The sequence below is a fragment of the Arachis ipaensis genome, chromosome B09 (assembly GCF_000816755.2).
Source record: "Arachis ipaensis cultivar K30076 chromosome B09, Araip1.1, whole genome shotgun sequence".
Classification (NCBI taxonomy): Eukaryota; Viridiplantae; Streptophyta; class Magnoliopsida; order Fabales; family Fabaceae; genus Arachis; species Arachis ipaensis.
The window spans coordinates 68,274,168-68,287,395 of record NC_029793.2 but is presented as its reverse complement, the minus strand read 5'-3'; positions in this window follow the sequence as shown (position 1 = coordinate 68,287,395).

Below are 13,228 nucleotides of genomic sequence, written 5' to 3'. Positions count from 1 at the left end.
GAAGAAGACAGTAGGAAAGTAGAGATTCAGAAGACAAAGCATTTCCAAAACCTCAACCTATTCTCCATTACTGCATAACAAGTATTTATTTCATGTTCTTCTACTTTTTACAATTAAATCTAAGAATTATTGATATCCTGATTAAGAGTTACAAGATAACCATAGCTTGCTTCAAGCTGACAATCTCCGTGGGATCGACCCTTACTCACGTAAGGTATTACTTGGACGACCCAGTGCACTTGCTGGTTAGTTGTGCGGAATTGCAAAAGTGTGATTGTGATTTCGTGCACCACGTGCTCTACGCGTTCGCGTGGATTCAAAAATACTAACCCCCATTCACGCGAAACCCTAACCCCTCACGTCATCCATTCATCCCCTTCCCTCTCCCTCTGCACCCCCTCCCCCTCTGCAACCACCATCGCCCCAGCCGCCCAGCTCCGACCACCGTGCCGCCATCCCGACCGTCACGCCTTCCTCGCCGAAACCCCCTCTTCCTCTCTTTTTTCTCTTCTTCTTTTCCCCCTCACCCCTCTTCCCTCACCTCTTCTCCTTAACCCTTAACTACCCACAACCACCAAACCGCCCTTGCCCCTAACTCGGACCGCCGCCACTTTGCCACCCATCGCCGCTGAGTCACCACCATACCGCTACCATCTCTCTGAGCCTAATTTCTATTTCTACACACCAGGTTCCGCCAAACACCGATTTTGTTTTCCAATTAGTCAGTTAGTTGCATATTTTATAGTTTTTGTTCGAAATAGGATAGTTAAAGATGCATGATTGTAGTGGATTTTAGGTGGTTAGGTGGCTAGGATGTGGTTAGTGGATTTAGGCCTGATAATTGCACCGTTCGTGCTACCTGTTTTTATCTTATTCGCAATTCTGAATTTGCTGTGATGATGTGCTGTTCATATGTCGTTCTTCATATTTGATGTTGCTATTAAACTGTTCTTTAATGTTCTTGCTATTTGTTAATCTTTTCAGCATTATTTACTTTCATATGAACTGATTTTTTCTGCTGTTTACTACCCTGAAACATTCAATTTTAGCCGGAATGCTGCCCAATTTTCTGCAAATTTATGGTTTAATCTACCCCCATTCATGTATTGGTTTGAAAACTCATTATTTTGCATTACTTGGATACAACCAAACCAATTCATGAATGCACAGGCTAGCATCCTTATTCCTTTTTGTTCCCTGAGTACTAAATTGCTTATTGATGATTTTATTCTCATTTTACACTTACTTTATCTATAGAAATTATCATCAATAAACTGCAATCCTTGCTTAAATATGAGTTGATTATTCCTCAAGTTTGTGAAATTCTTGGTAACTAGGAAATCCATTCTCATGCCACTCACTTTAACTTCCTTTTTGACTCCTAACCAGTTTAGCTTTCTAACTTCTCTTTTTGGTTTTTACCTAACTACTTTAACTTTCTAACTCAAGGCATGATTACTGTTTTTCCTAATTAACTTGAATTCCACTTCTATTATATTTTGGATTGTGATTTTTACTCTCAGACTTTTAACTCGAATTCAATCCAAAATGTACATATATTTACCTCATTTCATGCGTCAATTGCTCTTTTGCCTTTATGCTTACATTGACAAAATCCTACTTGCCTACTTGTTTTCCTGCTTTAGTTCTTCAATTATATCCTGCTACTTCTGCTTTTCAGGATGTCTGATCCCAAATGTAAGGGAAAAGGCAAGGCAACTACAGGCAAACGGAGAAGAGGAGAATCTTCTACCTCTATCCTGGATATCCTTCACGACGATTCCTAGCGGAAAAAGAACTTTACCGCGCAGGAAAAGGCCGAGCAGCTCCTTATTGCCACAAATCAAGTAAAATTTGCAAACAGATTCCGTGAGCTAAAGTATCCAGTATTTGCCACTGCCAGGAACCTCTACTTGGAGAGAACTCTTAAAATTCCAGAAGAACTCACCCAGTACACTTCCGAACAGATAAAACAAAGAGGCTGGTTCTTCATGGAAAGGAACTTGACAGAAGTCAATGCATCCTGGGTCAGAGAATTTTATTGTAACTATTTCAAGACCTCCCTGGATGCAGTGCACCTCAGAGGAAAACATATTTTAGTCACTGAGGAAGCTATTGAGGATATCCTCCGGCTTCAGCCTAAACCAGATCAGCCTGACGGTTACCAAAAGGCTGAAGAGGATATACGATACATGAGATTCGACTGGGATGCAGTCAAGCAGAGAATAGCCCTTGATCCTACTGTCCCATGGGTCATGGGAAAGAATATAGTGATGCCTAAGGGAATCAAGCTGATATATTTGAATGATGAGGCTCGGCTTTGCAGCAAATCCTGAGTAACTACGTGATGCCGGACACTCATGAGACAGAGGTGCCCGCTGTTATGATCACCCTCATCTGGTGTGTGATGGAGAGTAAAGACCTGTATCTTCCACGTTTCATCAGGTATTATATGGCCAGGGTCCATGTCAGAGGCACTCTCCCTTTCCCTTATCTGATCACTCAGCTACGCCGCCGAGCTGACGTGCCTTGGGAGCTTGCTGATGAGAAGCCAACTGCTGTAGACTGCAAGAAGATCATTCCTCACATCAGGAAGTTTCTGGCATTAGGGTACAGACCTCCTTTTCTCACTGCCTCGGGTGAGGCATCTACATCTTCAACTGCCCCATTCTGCATCCACTACTGCACCAGCCCCATCTACTGCACCTCCACCTGCTCCTGAGCCCATTTATCATCTGGTGCACCGCCTCTTCACACGCTTGGATCGTATGGAGCGTCTCCACAAGCAACGCTATGAGCACCTAAAGTTGATGATCCGATCCGGCAGCAACATCCCCTCCGAGCCTGACACCGCTTCTGAGCCATCTGATGTGGAGGCGGATGATCATGAGGAGGAGGCACATGCCTAGGCTGAGCAGGGAGGACCTGAGCAGGCTGCACCATACCATGAGGAGCCCCACCAGATCCAGGCCGCAGATCTGGAGATTCCTCGACAGACAGAGCCTCCGCTTTAACAGGCAGCTCCTCCGACACTTATCCAAACTGCAGATCCTTAGCTCACCACAGAGACACCTACTGAGCATCGAGGACGATGCTATTATTTAAGTGTGGGGAGGTCACCATCTCTAGCGTACTTTATTTTGGTGAACCACTTTTCAAACTCTCTTTTTATCCTATTTTGTTTATTTTTCTGTATTTTTATTTTATTTTTATTTTACCTTAGCTTATTTATCTTTCAGTACTTGCACATTTTGCTGTATTTTCACTTTATTTCTACATTTTGCACTTTAGTTTATATATTTATCTTAGATAGTTAGTTTAGTCTTGTTGCAATTTTAGTTATTTAGTTGTGATATAGAATATATAGATTAATTAGTTTATTTTACCCTTTTAGCATACGATAACTTGGGTTAATTGAAAATAAAAAGAGTAAACTAGAAACTTTAGTATAACAAAATCACAACAATCCACACACTGTATATATATAGCAATAAATGATTGGTTAATTTACACAACATTTTTCAAGGAAGAACACTAAGATTTTAAGAGCCACCCTAAGATTCACATTGAGAATAATGGGAACCTTTGATTTCTACTTGCATGACATACATAACTGATATATGGTTTTTGAGCCAAAGAACACACAACCTGTGAGTTTTTGAGCTTATTTGTATGGTCACATTATTTTAACCATAATTATTTCATTCTTGTGTGTTCACCCTTCTTTTTTATTCTGGTGATCTTTACTTTGTTTCAGTCTATATGTCTAATATAGAATATAGATACATACCAAGAGATGATTGAGGCCATCATTTAAATTTTTCCTCACTTATCCCAAATAAGCTTACCTTTTACATTACCCTTGTTAGCCGCTTTGAGCTTTTAATCCCCTATTGTTCTATAACCACATTACTAACCTTAAGCAGAAAAACAAATTAAAAATCCCAAGTTGAATCCTTGGTTAGCTTAAGATAGAGATTGTATATTCACCAAGTGTGGGGAAACGTGGGAACATGGGTTGATAGGAAAGGATTAAGGTAATAAAATAATCAGGAATTTGGGGGCATGCCCATGTGAAATCAAATTAAGCCAAAACACCATGTGCATTGATATATGTTTATGTTTCAAAAAAAAATCCTTTTAGTTAAATAAGTAAATAAGGGGACAAAATTATCCCAATAATAAGTTTAGTGAAGAAACCAATGCACATGAGATAAGAATCAAAATTAAAATTGGTACATGAGTATGTATTAAGAAAGTGAAAAATTGGAAACCCCTATATATATCCCTACCTTTACCTTGGCCCCATTACAACCTTTAAAAAGACCTCATGATTTTTGTATGTCTGTATTCAATATTTGTTGATTGGTTAGATGAAGAACAAAGTTTTAGAAAGCATGAATAGAAAAGAATAGAGTGATTAACCCCAAACACTGAGTGAATAGAGAGTAAACACAAATCCAATGAGGGTTCAATAGCTCATCACCATATATCTCTGCTTAATTGTTAATTGTCTTGCAAGTTTGTGAAAATATCTTTACCCAACTCAATTGTGAAAGGGCTTTAACATGATCTAGGTTTGGCTATGCATATATGATTCCTTGAGAATATGAAACAAATTAACCACATGTAAGCTCTATATATATAGGTGGATGATAATTAAAATTGCATGATACATGTAGGTTGTTTGCATTTAGAATAGATTGCATTGCTTGAGATTCCACCATTCTAACTTTACCCTTTCTCTTGGATTTAGCATGAGGACATGCTATTGTTTAAGTTTGGGGAGGTTGATAAACCCATATTTTATGAGGTAATTTGTGCTCAAATTGAGTGTTTCTATCAATTCTTCACCCACTTATTCATGTAAATTGCATAGTTTTACTTTTCCATCCTTATTTTATGATATATGTGAAAAACATGTTTCCTATGCTTTAAAAATATTAATTTTAATTATCCTTTATTACCATTCGATGTTGTGATTTGTGTGTTAAGTATTTTCAGATCTCATAGGGCAGGAATGGCTTAAAGGACAAAAAGGAAACATACAAAAATGGATGGAAAGCACAAAAATGGAGTATTAAAGAAAAGGCAGCGACGCGAACGCATGGACGACACGAATGCGTGCCTAGCGCAAAAATACAACGACGCGAACGTGTGGATGACGCGGATACGCGCCTTGAGCAGAACGCAATTGACGCGTACGCGTGACCGATGCATACGCATGACAAGAAAAACTCCCAGATGACCCGAACGTGTGACCCACGCGAACGCGTGACAGACGCCACGTACAAGAATATGCAGAAAATGCCCCCAGTAGTTTATGGACCCTTTTTTTGGCCCAAATCCAAACCAGAAACACAGAATATAAGCTAGAGAATGGAGGAATCAAAGGATATACGTAGAACAACTGAGAGAAGCTTTCATATACATAATTTTATGTTTTAGATGTAGTTTTAGAGAGAGAGAGAACCTCTCTCTCTCTTAGGATTTAGGATTAGGATTTCTTTTATTTTAGGATTGCTTCTACAATCACAGGTTCAATGTTCCTTTAATTTATTTTCTACTTTTATTTATTCCATTACTTTAATTGTCATTTATCTTTTGAACTTGGCTTATGAACCATTCATGTTATGATTTTCTTAATTAATATATTTTGAGGTATTTCAGATTTTATTTTGCTTTAATTTATTTATGAATGATTACAATTCAATTTAGATTTATTTTCTCCTTTTGGTTTTGGTTAAGTAATTAGCAACACTTGAGTTGTCAAACTCAGCTGTTGATTGAAATTGGAATTCTTTGCTGGTTAATTTGTACTCCAATAATTCTAGTCTTCCCATAGGAGTTGACTAGGACCTGAGGATCAAATTAATTTTTCCACTTGACTTTCCTTTGTTTAGCAAGGGTTAATTAAAAGTGGGAGCAGAATTCAATTCTCTTCACACCTGATAAGGATAACTAGGATAGGACGTCCAGTTCTTATACCTTGCCAAAATATTTTTGTTTTATCAATTTATTTTCCTTGTCATTTAAATTACTTGCCCCTTATTTCCAAAAAACCCAAAAATATATCTTTTTACATAACCAATAATAAATCATACTGCCCTGCAATTTCTTGAGAGACGACCCGAGGTTTGAATACTTCGGTTATAAATTTTATTGGATTTGCTTAAGTGACAACCGAAACTTTGTAAGAAAGGAATTCTTGTCGGTCTAGAAGCTATACTTACAACGCGAATTTATTTGTGAAAATTCTAGATCGCGCGAGAGTTTCGTTCTTCAACCACTTATTTTCATTCTTGTGTGCATTATTCTCTTCCTATGAGTGTAATCTTTGATTTGTTTGATTCTTTATGTCCATTATTTTTTGTATACATGCATCTATATGATTGAGGCCATTGTTCAAATAGCTCACTTACCCAAATAGCCAACCTTTTAACTTCCATTGCTAGCCAATTTTTAGCCTATGCTTAACTCATTTGTTCTTAATTGTATCACATTACAAGCTTAAGTGAAAAACAATAAATGTCCCTTGTTTGGATCTTTGACTAGCTTAGGCTAGTGAGAGTGTTCATCATTAGATTTTGAAAAGTTGGGTACATTCGGTAGAGATAAAAGCATTCTTTGTAGTTGTGTGAAAATCTTGAGAATTGGGTACACACTCATATATTAATCATGTGTAAACCATATGCATTGATGCCCTTATACATATTCAAAAAAATAAAAAATAAAAAAATAAAATTTTTGCAATAAAAAGGGAACAAAATGTCCTAAAGTTTAAAGTTCCATAAATTCAATGCATATGTGTGGTGATAAAAAAGAAAATGCATGAGTGTGTAGAAAAGTAAAGAATGGATAGCCAGGTTGTTTAAAATTGTATAAGTTGTCATAGGATAGGTGGGAAGTTTAAGTTAATCAAAGATCCAAATCTCAAACTCACTTGACCATATTCACCCTGCCTTAACCCTAGCCCCATTACAACCTATGGGAAGGTCCTCATGATATTTGTATGCATGCATAAAGTAATTTTTGATTGTTAGATGAGAAACAAATCTTGGAAAGCATGATTAGGGGAGAATTGAGTGAATCAACCCCATACACTTGAGTGCCTATAGCGAATACACATTCAGCAAGGGTTCGATCGCTCAATTACATGTTTCCACCCATGATCATCTTTTCTTTCAAGTTTGTAAAATCTTTCAATGATTCAATCCAATTGTGGTTTACTTTGATTGCTAATGCCTTAGCCCTTGTGCTTGCGTGTGTATTCTTGGAGATTGATTTATTTTGACTGAGCCATCGCATTCATGTAGATAGATTGCATTTAGTTAGTTTGCATTGAATAAATGTTGATACCCTTTGCTTCTTTCTTGATTTTAGCATGAGGACATGCTTAGTTTAAGTGTGGGAAGATTTGATAAACCCCGATTTCGTGGTTTATCTTGTGCTTATTTTAGGGGATTTTACCACCTTTTCTCACATTTATTTAATGAAATAGCATGGTTTTGTAATTCTCTCTTGAATTATGCTTAAGTGTAAAAACATGCTTTTTAGGCCCTTAAATTTGTGATTTTAACTCACTTTAATTCCATTCGATGCCTTTATGTGTTTGTTGAGTGATTTCAGGTTCATAAGGCAAATATTGGATGGAAGAAATGAGGAGAAAAGCATACAAAGTGGAGAATGCATGAGGAAACAAGAATTGGGAATGCATCGATGGGCGCGCACGCGCAGAAGTGATTTCACATGGAGACGTGCACGCGTACATGCCGCATACGCGCGGATGAAGAAACAGCCAATCGACGCACACGCGCACATGGCACGTACGCGTCGATACCAGCACGTGACTCACTTAAAGGCAAAATGCTGAGGGCGATTTCTGAGCTGCCCACGCCTAAATCTAACTTTTTTCTGAGTGTATTTCATGCAGAATTGAAGTCCAAGCAAAGGCGGAGCAATTAGTTAGTCAACATGAGCCTTTAGTTAGTTTTCTAGAGAGAGAAGCTCCCTTTTCTCTCTAGAATTAGGTTAGGATTAGGATAAATTGTCTTGGATCTTGAGTTAATTACTTGATTTCATCTTGTTTCTTTTACAATTTCTAATTTCTGCATGTTGATTTCTTTAGTTGCAAAGTCAATTTCTCATGTTGATTTCTAATTTCTCCTTTTAATGTAATTCCATGTTTCTATGTTTCTTTTATGTTGATCTTGCTTGCTATTATTGGTTTCTCGCTTATGAAAGTTATGGGTCTCCTTAATTTTAGCAGTTTGTGATGTTTATCTTTATTGCACATTAGGTGTTTGATATAATGCTTCCTATAGTTTTTGAGTAGTTCTCTTGACCCTTGGCCTAGGCTAAGGGGATTGAGTGATCTTGAGTCCTTGGGCTTCATTGAATTGGTAATTCCAGAACCCTTGGGGATCAATTTGATAACCATTGACTCTAGCCTACTACTAAGTTAATTAGTAGCTAGGTTGAGACTTACGGATTGATGTTGATCAAGCCATTTGACGTACTCCAAGCCTAGGAGTAGGCATTACGTACTTAAGGCTTTGATGAGTAGACCTAACGAGCTTGGTTCTGCATAATTATCAATATTTGAATTGTTGACAAGGATAGTGATCTCAATTACTTAAGTCTTAGCCAAGAGTCCTTTATCTTGCTTCCTTTAATTACTTGCTTGATTTACGCATTTTGTCATTTAATTTCTTGCCCTCTTATTATTCAAACCCCCCTTGTATTCTCATAGCCAATAATTCACCACTTCATTACCATCCTCGTGAGACAACCCGGAGTCTAAATACTTCAGTTAGTCTTTATTTGGGGTTTGTACATGTGACAAAACCAAATTTAATTTTATCTGAGGATTGTCTATTGGTTTGGACTATACTAACAACGGAATTATTTTGTGGAATTCTGAACCGGTATAAATCCTAGCATCAACAACATCCAAGAGATGGCTGAGGACAGCGGAAAATCAAGCAGACTTGGTCACCCAAGCAATATATTGAAGCTGTGCAACAGAGCAGGGGTAATCGTTGAGGATGCAAATACAGATCGAATAAAGGAAGGTAGAGGAATTAATAAGCAAAGGATAGACGGTGTCACTGACACCTAAGAGGAGAGAAGATCCCAAGGAAGAAGAAAGAAACCACAAATGGAGAAAGGACAAGCTTCTGGTGCAATGGACTTAAGCCAAATGCAAAGAGCTATTAAAGAAATGTCTCAGCAATATATGAGAGCACAGGAGCAACAACAAGAGCAATACTTGAGGCAACAAGAGCAATACTTGAGAGCCCAGGAGCAACAGGAGAATTGGTAGCTGAAGATGATGGAACAACAATAAAACTTCCAGCTCAAGGTTTTGGATCAACAGAGAGAATTTTAAGCAAGAACTTTGGATTGGCAAAGGGAACAATCGGCACACTTTCAAGAATCCTTTGACAAATTGTCCTAACAACAAGCCAAGCAAGAGGAGTATATCCAAAACCTTTCTCAATGGAAGAACATATACCACACAATTGGAGAGCATAGGCACCTGGACAGGATCGAGTATGATATAGAAACTCAAGCAAAGTTAAACTATGTAATCTGTGGTATGCCAATGGTGAACCAAGAGATCAAGTCATTTATTCAGTGCCCATAATTGGTAAACTATCAGAGAGCAAAAGCCCAGAAAAATATAGAACACATGGAACAAGGGTTGAAGGATGCTGGGCTCTGGGATCAGGTAGACCGCATTTGGGATCGTAGATGCCCTGTTGAAGAACCCCAAGAAACAAACAAGAAAAGGAAGCAGGAGCCAAAGAAAAAAAGAGAGTCCAGCAGAGGAAAAGAGCACAAAAAGTAGAGGTGGTGGAGTTCCTTCATAATTTTTAATAAAGAAGGAAGATGCGTATCTGCAAATTGATATGCCTTCCAAGTTATGCAGTTTTTATGATTAAGATTTTATGTTTTGCATGTCTATGTTTTGAATAAGTTTGCATTGTCTTATGTCTGCTCTTTTATTATTCAATTAAGTGATCTAGCCAGAATGTTTGTTTCATTTTCATTCTATTTAAAAATATGTCTTGTTCCCCTGTATAAATAAGAGAAAATATTGAAAAAGAAAGTGATTGTCCAATGTGGTAGAAATGATAATAAAGTCTTATGGTGGTAATTGCTTGATTAGATAATAGGCTCAACAAATAAAAGCTGCAAGATAGGATGTCTCTTTGTAGTGTGAACTTAGTTGCTGTTGTAAAGCCTTCAATTAATAATCATCCTTGGAAAAAGAAAAAGCAAGAAAGGAGAGGAAGAAAAGCCAAGAATTGGCAACCAAAAAAATGAAAGAAACAGATAATAAGGCTAGACACCAATAGCTTGGACCTTAGGACACATGCCAGTGATGCTATTGTATTAGGATCTGCTTGGATTTTTAGGTTCTGAGGAGTATTTTAAAACTTGGTAACCTGGATTAACTAATCCGGGATTACCAACCAAAAATCCACCATCAAGAGCAACCTAATTACAAAGCATTTAGTGACCCAAAGAGGTGCTGGGCATCAATGTCTTAGGATGAATTGTGAGCTAAGTGTCTATAGTAAATAGGTGTTGAATTGAACCAAAAAGCTTCTGCAACACTTAGCTACAATTGAAAAACAAGCTGATGAAGCACAAGAAAGAAAGAAAAAGTTAACAAGGATAAAAAAAAAGAATAAGGCACTACAGAAGCAATTCTAGTTAACAATCAAACAGACATTTCTTGACTGGAAGCTGATAATAATTAAGCTGCACTTTATCTGCATAAAACTCCATGAACCAAATTTAATTACATGCTAAATAAGGACATATATGCTTCTTTGTTTTCTTTCATTTCTTCTCATATTTTAGTGCTTGCTTGGGTACAAGCAAGATTTAAGTTTGGTGTTGTGATGACAAGTCATCTTATGCTAGTTTCACATGTATTTTTCATTTGTTTCATTAGGTTTTATGCACTTTCTTGCACAATAAGTAAGTGGTTGGAGTGGAATTTCATGATTACTCTGATTCAATCAAATATCATTTATTTTATACAAAATCATGAGATTTATGCAAGAGTTAAGTGATTATTATGATTGATGCAAATTCTTGTGATTTTGGTGAGACTTTGATTGCTTGTTTGGTTGATTTTAGGTGAGAAAATGAAGAAATGGAGAAGCAATACAGTATAGCGTTGCGTTCAAATAATGAACGCCACGCTCACTTGCGACGCGCACGCGTGCACGACACGCACGCGTTAGGGACAAAACTCGAAGACCCACGCGTATGCGTGCATGACGCGTACGCATGAAAGTGTTTGGCGCTCGTTTCAAAAGAGAGCGCTACGTTCACTTACTCAGCATTTTCGGGCAAGATTCAAAATTGGAGGCAAGGTTTTGGAATAGACGCGCATGCGTACATGACGCGCACGCGTCGATGGAGCACCTGGGACAAAGCACGCTCACGCGTGGTGACGCGCACGCGTGGGCAGTGCTTACTAAGCCAACGTAGCGCTCACTAAGTTAACGCCATCAACGACGCGTACGCGTGAAAGCGGCTCGCGGGCATGTTTGGAGCTGAAGACTGATAGTGACATGCACGCATACATGATGCGCACGCGTTGATGAGCAAAAAGGAAAAAGGACACGCACGCGTCAGTGACGGGTACGTGTGGATGAATGAACGCTGCGCTCACTTAGAGAACGCAACGTTCCACTGGGAGCTGCAACAAATGGCCATTCTGATCCACTTCTTCATAGGCCAAAAAGCCCACTCCAAATACTAGATGCCACAATTGGAAAGTGTATAAATAGATAGGAATTTGATTTCTTAAGAGGCTCTCTTTAAGTTTTCATTTTTAGAATTTTAGAATTGAGATTAGATATGGATTTACTTTTCTGTTTTTGTTTTCTCTCTTCTGCAACATTTTACTTTCTGTTTTGGATCTGAGAACTTGGATTGGAGATTTCTTCAGAATTCCTTCAATTTGAAGTCATCTTTTACTTTTCTCTTTTGTATTTTGAAGAACTGGAGATCTGATCTTAGCTTTCATTCCACTTTTATTTCATTTTGCAATTTCCTATTTTCTGTTTTATTGAGAGAGCAATTGAGATCTAAATTTTCTTTCTGCTTTTATTATTCTTCTGAAATTGTCAACTTCTCTTTTAAGATTCTAGAATTGATCTAAGTTTTCATTCTGCTTTGATTTTTCTCTTTCCATTTCTATTTTGGAATTAAAATTCTAATGATCTGCTTTCTGAATTTCTTTATATGAGCATTCTATAGCTTACTGTAATTTACTTTTTCCAGTTCTGTTTGGATTCCTAACACCCAAATCCCTTTACTATTCATGCAATTTAAGTTTCCCAGCAGTTTAGATTCAGCAATTTACATTACCTGCACTTTAAGTTTCAGTTATTTACTTTTCTTGCAATTTAAGTTTCTGAAATTTTACTTCCTCTGCATTTAAGATTCTGCAATTTTCCTTTCTGCTCTTTAGTTTCATTGAAATTTCACTTCTGTTAGTCAAAATTTACCCAAATCATCAAATATTCGCTTAACTAAATTCATCGCCAAACTAAAGTTGCTCAATCCATCAATCCTTGTGGGATCGACCTCACTCTTGTGAGTTACTACTTGATGCGATCCGGTACACTTGCCGGTGAGTTTGTGTGGAATCGTTTTTCCATCATCAAAAGGTTGGAAACCTAAATGACACAAGAACTAGAAAATTAAATGTTGAAAGGTATAAGGCAGAAACTTAAAGTGCAAGAAACTTAAATGAGCTGAAGCTTAAATGACAAGAAATTAAAAGGCAAGAATGTAAATAGCAATGGAAAGTAAATTGCATGAAATGTAAAAGGCTTTGGGTGCTGGGAATTAAAGGAAGCAATAAATTCAAGGCAATTAAAGGAAACTCAAGTAAATCAAAGTGATGAATAACAAAGAGAAAGATTCATTATGGATTGGAGATATCATAATCCATCATGAATCAATGGGTCTCAACTTCATTCTCAATCATATGATGTAGATCTATAGTGGATTGGAATTAATTGAGTCCCAATTCCTTGGCAACCCAATTTCTCTAATCACAATCAATTTGCCAATCCCTTGATCTAATTGTAATGAGAAGAGGTTAAGTGCATATCTCTTATCCATGAGCCACACAAACTCTCAAGATCTCAATTCCTCCCGAATGGTGTTGATCAAGAGAGTTGTGAGAGAT